The sequence below is a fragment of the Corapipo altera genome, unplaced genomic scaffold, assembly GCF_003945725.1.
Source record: "Corapipo altera isolate COAL_440 unplaced genomic scaffold, ASM394572v1 1, whole genome shotgun sequence".
NCBI lineage: Eukaryota > Metazoa > Chordata > Aves > Passeriformes > Pipridae > Corapipo > Corapipo altera.
This window is the reverse complement of record NW_020884873.1, coordinates 2661931-2673295: the sequence shown is the minus strand read 5'-3', so window position 1 is coordinate 2673295 and position 11365 is coordinate 2661931. Positions and strand designations below refer to the sequence as shown.

General features: G+C 39.0%; 1 long non-coding RNA gene across 1 annotated transcript; it reads left to right on the top strand.

The window, feature by feature from the left end:
• Positions 1–553: 553 nt before the first annotated feature.
• Positions 554–8587, top strand: LOC113959123. Its single transcript, XR_003531704.1, has 2 exons — positions 554–737; positions 8300–8587. It is a non-coding gene; the product is annotated as an uncharacterized LOC113959123 (long non-coding RNA).
• The last annotated feature ends 2778 nt before the right edge of the window (positions 8588–11365 follow it).

Sequence of the window (11365 nt, the reverse complement as noted above, 5' to 3'; positions counted from 1 at the left end):
TCAACTTAAGTGAATAGCAACACGAAAGCTCCTCAAGTAATCAGTATATCTAGCAGATGGCATAGGCTCAACTTCATTAAAAAGCAACAATGTGAGAGACCAGGCTCCAGATTAAGATTTCCTCTCTAAAAACAGTATAGGGAAACAACTAACTTCTCCAAATATTCATATGCATATTAAAGTAGTCACCAAATACCTACTAACAACCATTATCAATGTCAGAGAATACATCTAGTGTTCACTGTATCATGGCCAGAGTTTTAATAAAAGAGGCATGGAAAGTGACCACTGAAATATGAGACATGATGGAAAACAGATCTATTCCCTAGGAGCACAGCTTCCTTTGCTTTCCTTTACCAAAGCAAGCTGCAGATACCAAGAACCTCTGTTGTAATGAGAACTACAGAAGAGAGTTTAAGTTCCTTTCGTGTTCCTGATGTCAAGATCAATTTATGCTGGTCTAGTGCTTCACATTTAATAGAAAACCCCACAGGGATCTTTGAACCTGAGCAGGCTGCCAAGAGCCTGGAAGCACTGGTGCAGCAGAGGAGGATGACTTGAGCAGCACAGGACTGGCCCCAACCCTCTACCAGCACGTGCACAGACATGGTGAAGAACAGGAACAGGTCTTTCTAAACAAAATAGGCATGAAAACTGGAGGCTGACCAGTACAATACCTACAGTAATACCATATGTTCGTGATGTCTTCAGGAATTTTACTATAGTTTTCAATCCAGGTATTTTCTTCCAACTTTGACACTTCATTTTAGCCCTTAGATTACCTATTTGCCTTATTTCCCACTCTTTTATTCCCTGCTGAGTTTGGTCCAGTGCTTCCCTTTCCATCTCTCCTCTGTTGTTTGTTTTCCTAATCAAATGATCTCCTTCCATTTTTACTGAGCACCACTTACCTAATATTTAAACAAATGAAATAAACCAAATCAAATTAAATAAACCAAACAGAGAAAACCTGCTGTCCCTATGTAATGTTTATCTGTTTAATATAATCCATTGCTCCATGCCATACTCAAACTGTGAAATCTTCAGCAATTGATTGCTTTAGTCTGTTTATATAATATCTAGTGAAACAAAATCATATTTCTAGAGGGCATCAAGGTCTTATCACACTAAAGATAATTAGTCTTGTTGCTGATGGTTAATAGTACCAACAGTTCAACTACGAGCAAGAGGTCTAAGCATATAGATGGAAATAAATCCAAAGAAAAGTAACACAATCACTAATAGCAATTAACGTATATTCTAAACATCAGCCATCATAAAAAAAAAAAAAGAAAGAAAAAAACAACCAACAGATCTCCTATTATTAAAGTAAGTTCCTTTCTCAGAAACTTCCCATCCAAAGCACTATAAATTATCTCTGTTTTGAGCTGAAGTTCCAAGAAGTTAGAATCAGTTTTACATCTTCCAGCAGCTAATGAAGACTGTATAAGTGCAGACAAAACATTCTGCTGTTATCTCAGTAGTCAGAAAAAACAAACAGAATATTTTATAGCTTAAAATAATTCCTTCACAAAACATTTTTAATACCATGTGACCGTGCTAAGAAAATATGCCAAGTTATTTTGTCATTTTAGTTTGAAATATATAGATGGCTCTTCTGTCATGTATCAAAACACTAAACTCATTTTTCACTGCACAGACAAGCAGCTGGGTGTACACATGATTAAACACTGCTGAATATTCGGTGTTTTTAGAAAAGCCACCTTAATGGCTAAGAAAATACTCCCTTTGTGTGTCATCGGCCATTTAGCCAACTGTGAGTAGAACATTCAAAGGACAGCTCTGACCATAAAGGTGAAGACAAGGGTTTTATATGTAAGCTGTGGATTCTGGCCAGATAAAACAATAACTCTGGATTCTGGGAGAAATGCCTATCGCAGCTCTCCAGGCAGGGCAGGACTCTTGGGCACTGCAGTACTGAAGGCAGGGCACGAGGCATCCTGGCCCACAGCTCACACCACATCTGGGGGGTAGTGCCTCTCCATCCCCTACTTCTGTCACATCAGATTCCAGCCTTAGCCCCCCTTTACAGCGTTGTTTCCTTGTGTGCACAGGTTTATTCCTATGGAAAGCCACCAGTGTTACCTGAAGCAGATCAAACAGAGGCACAGCAGTAATTGCAAGACAGAGCTTACCAGTACAGAAATGTACTGCACTACCGTGCTCACCAAATTTGTGGGGCTCTGGACAGTTTTCCCCAGGCAGCACAACCAGTCCTCAGTCAGCCCTAGTTCCAGAATCACTGCTCTGAACTTTATTTCATGGTATGTGTCAATATTTTATCTTGCCAAGCCCAGCATTAAAGTGCTGAATATTTGGATTATCCAGTGAGGATAAATTATTCTGCAAATTACAGAATGGAACTATCCTGTACTTCTCTTTCCAAGTCAAATTAACACAGGATGCAACGTTATCACTTAGAGACACAGCAAAACAATTAACAAATAAGGTCTGGCAAGCTTTAAGTAAGACAATAATACTAACCGGGTAAACAGGTGGTTCAGACAGAAATAATTTTCAGAGAATCAAGAGGAATAAGAGGAAGAAAAAATAAGCATAATTTCTGTTTTTTCTTTAAACATCAGATTATTTCCTCAGCAGACGTTTCTGATTGCATTTACTTTCTAAAAGACAATCTTTTTCTCCCCCTCCAGGAGCATCCATTCCCTGTGCCTATCAGACACACTTGAAATAAAATATATTCCCTATTGCTGCTAGGACAGATCTTTCCACTCTTTAAGTCCTTGCTGAGATAACGTGGAGGCTTTTGTCTGTGTGCTGTAGACAGGGGAGTGACGAAGAGGGAAAGTAGATGGTTTGCTTGTTGGCACAGGAAGAATTTGCATGAAATACGGAACTGAACACCAATTTACAAGTCCTAACCCAAATCAACATGACAGCCCCAGTCTGACCCTGGAACATCACCCTTTATTTTTCCCAGACCAGTAAACAGCAGGCAGGTAAACCCTGCTTAAAGATTACCAAATGGGTTGATCCTTCACAAACAATCAGCAGTAGCCACCTCTCTTTGCCTCCTTCATTGTTCCCTTGGGGACTTCATGGCTGTGATCTTTCCTTTGTAGCATCAATTCTGCTGTATGTTGGATCGGTTTTGTCTCAGCTACAAAAAGGGACTTAAATGATTGCTCTGTCCAGATATCTGAATAACTCAGTAAGTTAAATAACCATTAGGACTAACCACAGATGAGGTACAAATAAAATAGCAGTTCTTATAAATAAACATGGGGACATCACCCGGCCCCTTTCCACCAAGTGCTTTGGATCAGCCTCTACGGAATAAGATATGTAAACACTGCAAGCCTCAACTTTGATTCACACTGAGGCCTTTATAAGATTTACTTCCAGGGGAGACTTGATAGCCCTAGAGAACTATTCAAACTGGCATTTTGAGCAGCAGAGGTCTCCAGTATTTTTGGCCTCAATATTTTGAAGCATAGGACATAAGGCAGTTAAAACAGCCTGTAGATTTAATCATTTTGCAATGCTATATTCTACTGAAAATATGATTCAATTGTCTTAGTGATTTAATCTATCCCTTGATGTCACAAGTGCTTTCTAATTTTTTAATCTACTTGTTCAGGTCTAACTGTAATGTATTGTACAGCCAGATAATTGTCAGATAGTGTAAGCCAAAGGTTTACCTTCTGGTAAATCTGTGCAAGGCAAAATCAAGGTTTTGGGGATATAGCTGTGCTAGTCTGGTCCAAGTTCCCATCTCTCAGGGCAATGAGATGCATTTTGCAAAATGCCAATAGCTAGTACTTCAACAGATGAAGTTCTAGGAACACAACGTTCCCCAGGGAATGTTGCATACCTGGTTGGCAAACAGAGGTAGAATGTTTCCATTTCCAGTGGCAGATGGTGGAGGGAGGTTCCTCCACACCATTTGAGATGAATGTAGCAGAAGCAGCAAGGATTGCGTTGGGCAGTGGGGGAATCATACCCAGCAATAACATCCAGTCCTGATTTTGTAAGGAACATCTACTTTCCTCAGCACCATCTGCTGGACAACAGCAGGTGCTGAAGACCATCACAGAAAAGGTCTATTTTTTTCCTGTTAGTTTTTAAACTATCTTCTGAAATGCAAGACAAGATTTCCCTTCAACAAATCTCCCTCAGAAGGCAGAGTCATTAAATCTCATGGGGGACGTTGTTTTTGTTATTTTTTTTAGTTGTTTGTTCTGCTTTTCAAAAAAGAGAAAAAGACTCCACAACAAAAAGTGCCTCAGCAATATCCAATCAACTTCCTGTTCCATTTTAAGTTCTATAGGTCTTTCCTCCAAAAGAGTTGAGCATACTGTGAATTCAGACCTCTTGTAGCTGAGTGTACTCTCCAGGGACAGTAGACTTCCACTACTCATATTGTTATCCCAGAGAGTTTCTGGTAAGTGGCAGCTGAAAATATACAAGCAAAAAAAAAGGGGGGAATGAGAAGGGGGTGTTCCACACAGAGCCCTTGTACAGTGTCGAGGCTGGATTTCACACTTTGAAAGGGCAAGGGAAATGGTAAATGTTAATTAAACAGGACCTATGACCAGGAGGCAGCACTGTGATCACCTAATCTGACTTCCTGAATAACACAGACAGTTAACCCAAACATTTCAGAAATGGCTCTGCCCTAAATATGTTTGCACCGAGGGTTTTATTCCCAAATTATCTGGAGACAAAAGAGCAAGCATTAAAGGAACGTCTAAGCTCAAAGTGATTATAATGTAAATGGAATTGCTGTCACATTTCTTGCTGTAACTGTTTCACAGATGGCAAAGCATCTTTAATCAGAGTTGAGGACCATAAGGAGCAGAGCAGAGCAATGTGCATTCTCTCCCTTTGTACAGAACCACTCTGGGGTGAAGTGTGCCAATTACAGCTTGATCAGGAGTTTTCTAGTGAAATGATTTCTTTTGTCACAAACTCTTGACATGTGAAGAGCAAAACTTTTCGTGCAACAGTACCAGGCACAAAGCGAGCTGCATCAAGAAAAATGGAATTTCCAGTTAAAAAAAATAAAATAAAAATCACAGAGACAGGATGAGAGGCACAGAGAAGAAAAATAATAGCAGAGAAATCCAGTGTTTAAGGCACTTCCATAGCACAAGCAAGTTTTACTTTCCCCTTTTCCTGGTCACAAATCAATGTATCCATAGAAATTGCTTTAATGTCAGTGTACCAGATGGCTGAGGTTATGATCAGACTTGCTGGTGGGCTGCCCTCTGTATCTCCTACTGCAGATCTTTTATTCTGTGTACACAGCTAATGCCCTCTCTGTGAAATGCTCCCACACTGCAGTTGCCATGGAATACTCATTTACCTTGGACATTGGATCCAACGAGGAATAAACCCTCCTCTCCAAAGTATATTGTTCTATATAAAATGGAACTATTTTAAAAATATTTTTTTAAATATGCCAGAGTAGCTGATAGTACAGCTGATCTTGGCATTCACCCTAGATAAGGCAGACTGAGGTAGAAGTCATTATTCTTGATCTCTTGTTCTACCTCCTCCCTTTTTTTCTCCCTCTCCATACTTAAAAAAAACCCCAATCAAGCAACTAAAGAACCAAATAAAATCCACCAAACCCTAACATAAAATAAATACATAAAGGTAATGGGCCTTGTTTTATCTCACTGTGAAACTGGATTCCCACCCTTTTATCTGTCCTCACTTCAATCAAGCAGCAAATATTTTTTGTCCCAAGCCCTGTTTTCTGTAGTTGTGTTTGTCTAGAGCAACACTACCCTTTCTCCATGTTCTTAAGTAACAGCCATAGGAAATCTTTCGATAGAAATTCTAATAAGGGACTCAAAACTCCCTGAGGTTTTACATTTAGAATTTCAGTTACCAGTTGATAAGTCAGGTTTGAATTTTGCACATCTCCTCTGAACCCAAGTCTGCGCTCACTCAGTCCAATACCTAATAGATTTTTAGAAGACATGGAAACCTTCTTTTGCAATAATCCCTGTTGGATCAGGCAGGACAGAGAACTTTATAAGTATGATTAAAAAAAAAGAAAACAAAAAACCACAAAATACCCCCAAATAAAGTGCAAACCAAACAAAAGACATACCAAAGAGCCCAACAAACCCCCCACAAAACCCAAAACAACTGCTCCCCTCCTCCATCCTCACCTCTAATTAATGTTTTGAATAAAGAAAATTAAATTACAGCTGGGATTTCAAGACAACCACCTCTGTATTGGAAATCGTGTGCATTCAAGCAAGATACATTTGTTTTTCCTTGGATGCTTATCTTTTTCTAAATGATGGATTTACAAAAAGGGCAGCTGCAATGGCTGCTGGATTGGTTTTGTGCCTTTAACTGATTCCTGTCTAACTTCCGCAGCTTGATTATGATTAACTACATGATTTATGTCTTCTTGAAGTGCATAACTCTCTCCTGACAGTTTCACAATCAGCTGCAGGGTCAAGGAGGAACTTCTTCTGTAGGCTTATTGTAGATAAAACCCAAATGGTCTAAAGGTCTCATTTTAAACAGAGGAGCCAACTTCTGGTAGGCAGTAATGGGGGGGTGGGGGGGTGGAAGTCACATGTTTTCCTAAGGTTGTTGGATATTTCAACATAAGTTTTTATGGGAAAAGGACTTTGATAAGAAAAATTATGCAGCGACAGGTTTGAGCAGGGTTTTGCTTTGTTAACCAGTACAAGCAGAAGGGGATTCTTGAAATGTAAAAATTTGGAAAGAAAGGATGAAAAATATCTTGCATTATTGTACAGTACATTGTGTAATTCAACATCAGCTGAATTACCTGGCCCTGAGAAGGATCCCATAGGATCCAGAATATGCTGCTGCAGAAATGCAGATACAAAAAGGAACCAGCATCTTATGATTAGGGTGCTGTGCTCACAACTGAGATGTGGCCTCAGTTGCCTTTTTTGGTGTTCTGAAGGGTCACTCAGTTGAACCCAAATGCAACAAAGCATGAACCTCTGTGCCTAAAGTTCAAGCCATGTGCAAGGCACCCAAGCTGGTGCAGGGGTGCAGTGTTTGTTGTGCTTGTGCCAAAATGTGGCACTTCAGAAACAGTTGAGCAGAATTGGTTTGGTGTGCAGAAAATTGGTGGTATCCAAAAAGGTAGAAATGTGGATTTCACACTGCTACTTTTGATGTTCCTGAGCTTATGTAGCTTCACATTAAAGCTTCACCTGTCTCAGTTATGAGCTCCAAAAACATCGACAAGGCAGGAAGTACTGAACCCATAAAATCATTTTTTAAGGATACACAGTTGTGGGTACAAACACATTTGAAACAACACTCCCAGTGATGCAGGTGTGCTGGAATAGGTAGAATAAAGTGATGTCCTACCTAATAGTATAACAGCATGTGGGGATGGCATTGAGAACACCTGTCACACAGACTGGTGAGGGAGGAAGCCTAAATCACTCCAACAACTCTACTGAGGAGTTAAGGTTGGGATTTAATGATCTGGCTGAGATAAATAATGATCAGATTCCTCCAAGCTGGTGCTACAGTGACTTCAATGAATTTAAGTCTGGGTTGCTGCCCTGCCTTGGCCCCACACCAGCCCCAATTTATTCTTTATTCCTCCAATGGTGTTGGTGCCACCTCACAGCAAATCAGAGGAGACGTGCAGATAATTTATTGTTACTTTTATTGCTGAATTCATTTTCAGCTGGACCAGTCCAGCGATCTTGTTCAGCTGATATAATGAACACAAAGGAAGATCTGTGGCTAGGGATGGGGCAAAGTCATCCCTTTCATTGACAGGCCCCAGGACCACAGGTTTAAAATAAATGTGAAACAGCACACTCCAAGGGAAAAAACAAAGGTGACTGTTAAGAACTCGGTGGTCTGGAAAACCCTTCCTTCATAGCTTTTGTTTTCAAGGGCTAAGCCAGCTGCCTTGTGCAAGATTAATACAGAATCTCAGTCACACGAGATTGGGGTGGACGTAAAGACACCAGAGGACATCCAGAAGAAGGCAGCAACTGAACTGTGTGCTCATCTGTCTCATACCAGAGAGAACGAGCCTGTCACTGCAAGAAAACTCATCCAAAAAAGGTTTCCAGCAAGGAAATAAGACATGCTTTGAACACAGTTATTTTATCTGCTTACTTGAGGAAAGAGTTGAGCCTGGACGTGTAATGACTAGCCAGAGGCTGAGCAAGCTGTGTGGGTCTGCTGGGGGCTCACTGTATTTGAGGAAGGATTATGCAGCACCGTGAAATCAACAGATTTTTTTATTCCCACAGCTTTTATAGGCTTGTTCTGTTTTCTCCAGGTTATAAAGTTGTTTTGAAGCCTGGGTCATTGACGTCAGCACGTCACATCCATTCAGCCTTGAATCTTTCCTGACAGCGTTTTTATGCACCTGCGAGCTGGGAGCACGTACAGGCACCAAGAAACAATGGTGAAAGAGGCTTTCATTGCCACCATGAGAACAGATGAAAGCATGGCCCCTGAGGAAAGGTTAAGTGACCAAAGCACTTGAATCTGAGAGATCTTTGAGATGAACTGCAGTCTTCAAATATATAAAAAGGAACTGGGAAAATAAAAAAGGTAGTTGGTTTTTTTGGCTTTTTTTTTTTCTTTTGTAACAGGGCAAGAAGTAATGAGCTTAAATTGCTGAGAAGGGGAGTTGAGTACAGACACAAGATTAAGACTTTCTGACAGCAAGGACAGCGAAGCCTGGGACCAGTTTAACAAAAGAGAATTCTTCATCAGGGCTAGGTTAGACAGTTCTGTCATGGATGATTTAGACTAACCGGAAGGAAAAGGGGAGTAGGAGGATTCCTAGGATTCTGAAATAGTCATCAAAATATTAGAATAAGGGTCTTTAAGACTGAAGCATGGACAGCATCACACCTCTGCTGATATCATGGCATGGAGCACAGTCAGCTTCAATTGCAATGAGGACTTTTCCCTTGTGACTTCAGGCACTCCACAACCCTGCCTCAGTTCTGCTATAGTGCAAGAGAGTTCACTGTCTTTCCTTAAAATGTAAGAAAGAGATTGAATAACAACAGACAACCACTACGAGGGTAAATTTCACTGGATAAATTGGGAAGTGATATTCTATGCCCAGGAAGAGACTCTAGTAGAGAATATTACTTGTCTCCTCTAGCTTGCAGTCTATAAATCATTACCTAAAAAATTTATTCATAGAAACATGAAAACAGCAAAAACAGGGAAGGTAAAAAAAAAGGAGCTAGTCTTACATTAATTACTCTGTGTATTGAACAGTAGTTATAGCAGCTGATACCACAAACACATAACTGCTGTGGTCCAAATTTGGTACTTCTTAAAAAAAATTTTAAAAAAGCCCCACACAAGTCCTTCAACTTTATTTTTACCCATGGCCGCTGGCATCATGTATGTTTACCATTTGTTTCTTTGAAGAACACTAAATCCTAATTGTTGACAAATGTCTGATTTCAAGGAAACTCCTATTGTTACACGTTATTTCTCGTCTCATTCACCTGCTGCAATTTTCACAAAAAAAACCAAACAAAAAACAAACTCAAACCAAAATAATAAACCTTCCCTCCAAAACACCCACAGGTTATGTTGATAAGAACAAGTTATTTTATATATGCCCTCCAAAAAAGACACTGTTTTGATGCGGGTTTTTTTAATGGGAATGGTGATGCAACAAAGATTTCCATGCATTTCCCTTCTGGCTCCAAAACAACTTGCCTGGAATCAGCACAATACAGACACAACACAATCGATAGTCTTATTTCACAGGAATCAACTACCACATCTAAAACCAGATAATTATATACTTGGACACAGATGAAGAAAAATCTGAGGTAAGTCTTTCCAGTCTTTTAATTAATGTATATTAAAAAAAAAGAAAAAAGTAACAATATTGAGTGCAGACACTCACCTCAAAGTGAATGGTATATTATTATGAGTCAAGAAAAAATATTGATACAGATGATATTTTCCGGATGTAGAAGCAAATACAAAAGACATGATCTTCTAAAAAGTTCACTATGGACAGGTTGAGTAACTGCTGTACATTTTTGAGATGAAGGTTTAACATGGTTGAGAATAAAATACATGTGACACAATATTTTGGGGAGTGGAACTCTGTTCTGCTGGGGCAAAGAGATGGATATTTACTTTCAACATTTAGAGGTTAGAAATTATAACTCATACATGATGTAAAAATGCAAATTAGTCTCTGCGACCATCAGAAAAGTGGGGAAAAAATGACTAACACTACAGAGCAAAAACTATGCCAAAAATGCAATTGTTTGAAAAAATGAGTAGCAGCCACTAATTAAATTTAGTAGATTAGTGATAGATGAGCTCTCCACATCTAAAACACTCCCAAATTTTCAGAATCCACTCAATTTACATGAGAAGTTTGATGACAAGGACAAATTAGCTCTCTTAAACTATCCTTGAGATGACTGGTCTTTGCTGGAAGCAGAGTCGTGGGCAGCCAGGTAATTCACATTGTCATGGTCAGGCACCATAAGGGCCTGATTGTTCTGATAAAGACCATGGGAGTCACAAACAACATTATTCCCCCTCTGCAAACATTTAACTTTATACCACTTCTCTTTTAAAATATTTTATCCAAGTTAAAATGAAGTCTCTTTATTGTTTTATGAAGGTTCTGGAGACTCAGAGTCTGTGGTTATTGTGATCGGCATTTCTTGTTGCAATAGTATTTGTAAATCAACTGTTTAAAATTATATTTGGCTATATTTAAATGATTTTAATTTTGCTAATAATTACTAATTTGATATTTCAAACTGCATATCATTCTTTTTGCATTTCTTTTAGTTACATTGAGTCACAGATTGCAAATTCATGTTGCTTGCCAAAATATTAAATTGTCAAAGATTATAATTGACAATATACCATGTAAATAACAAAAATTTTATATTTTCATGTGTGAAATATATATTCATATTTTCATAACCAACAGAATTAGGTAAACGACTTGCCCAAAAATTTGGTCCAGGTTGTGGAATAGCAGAACAGGGAGCAGCAGAAGCTGTTAGTACTTATTCTTCTACAGTAAGAAACTACTTGCGAGCAAAATTCACAGTATTGTGTTCAAACAAGAGGAAGAAAAGGCTTTTGATTTATTCTTCCCAGTACTCTGAATCTACATCACCATTCAAAAGGAGCATGTTGTAGTACATTATTATACCAGTAATAATTATAATAATTTGCATTCCTATATCTTTCTTGCTGAAAGATCCATACGTGCCTGTAATTTACTTGCAGCCTGCAGACTGCTTTTTTTGTGCCCCCAGGCATGACAAAAGGAGAAATATCCACTCTGATAAGAATATAATCACACAGAAACAAGTAAATTCTAGCT